Here is a 447-nt window from a genome sequence, read left to right as displayed (position 1 = left end):
CAAGGGTTAACATGAAGAAAAACATTATGGACAGCACAGGACAAAACAAAAAAATGTGTGTGGATGTGTGTGAATGTGTGTAGTTGTGAAGGTTTTGCATGTAAACAAGACTAACAGAATTTTTAAAAAAAAGGATCATCAACATCGTTTAACGTCTGCTTTCCATGCTAGCATGGGTTGGACGATTTGACTGGGGACTGGTGAACCTGATGGCTGCACCAGGCTCCAATCTGATCTGGCAGAGTTTCTACAGCTAGATGCCCTTCCTAAGGCCAACCACTCTGAGAGTGTAGTAGGTGCTTTTTACATGCCACCAGCATGAGGGCCAGTCACACAGTACTTGCAACGGCCACGCTCAAATGGTGTTTTTTTACATGCCTTGAAGGCTGCTCATGGAAAAACCCCATAAAAACCCTGGGTACCCTGACTTTTGGGGCAGGTGCCTTT

At 45.0% G+C, this 447-nt stretch overlaps 1 protein-coding gene across 2 annotated transcripts in view; it reads right to left on the bottom strand.

Annotated features, from left to right (window-relative positions):
- LOC106875567 (leucine--tRNA ligase, cytoplasmic) overlaps positions 1 to 447 on the bottom strand; it is a 195,709-nt gene that overhangs the window by 133,786 nt on the left and 61,476 nt on the right. The gene's annotated exons all lie outside the window — the stretch shown is intronic.

This window comes from Octopus bimaculoides, chromosome 16, assembly GCF_001194135.2.
Source record: "Octopus bimaculoides isolate UCB-OBI-ISO-001 chromosome 16, ASM119413v2, whole genome shotgun sequence".
NCBI lineage: Eukaryota > Metazoa > Mollusca > Cephalopoda > Octopoda > Octopodidae > Octopus > Octopus bimaculoides.
This window is presented reverse-complemented; position numbering and strand designations above follow the sequence as displayed.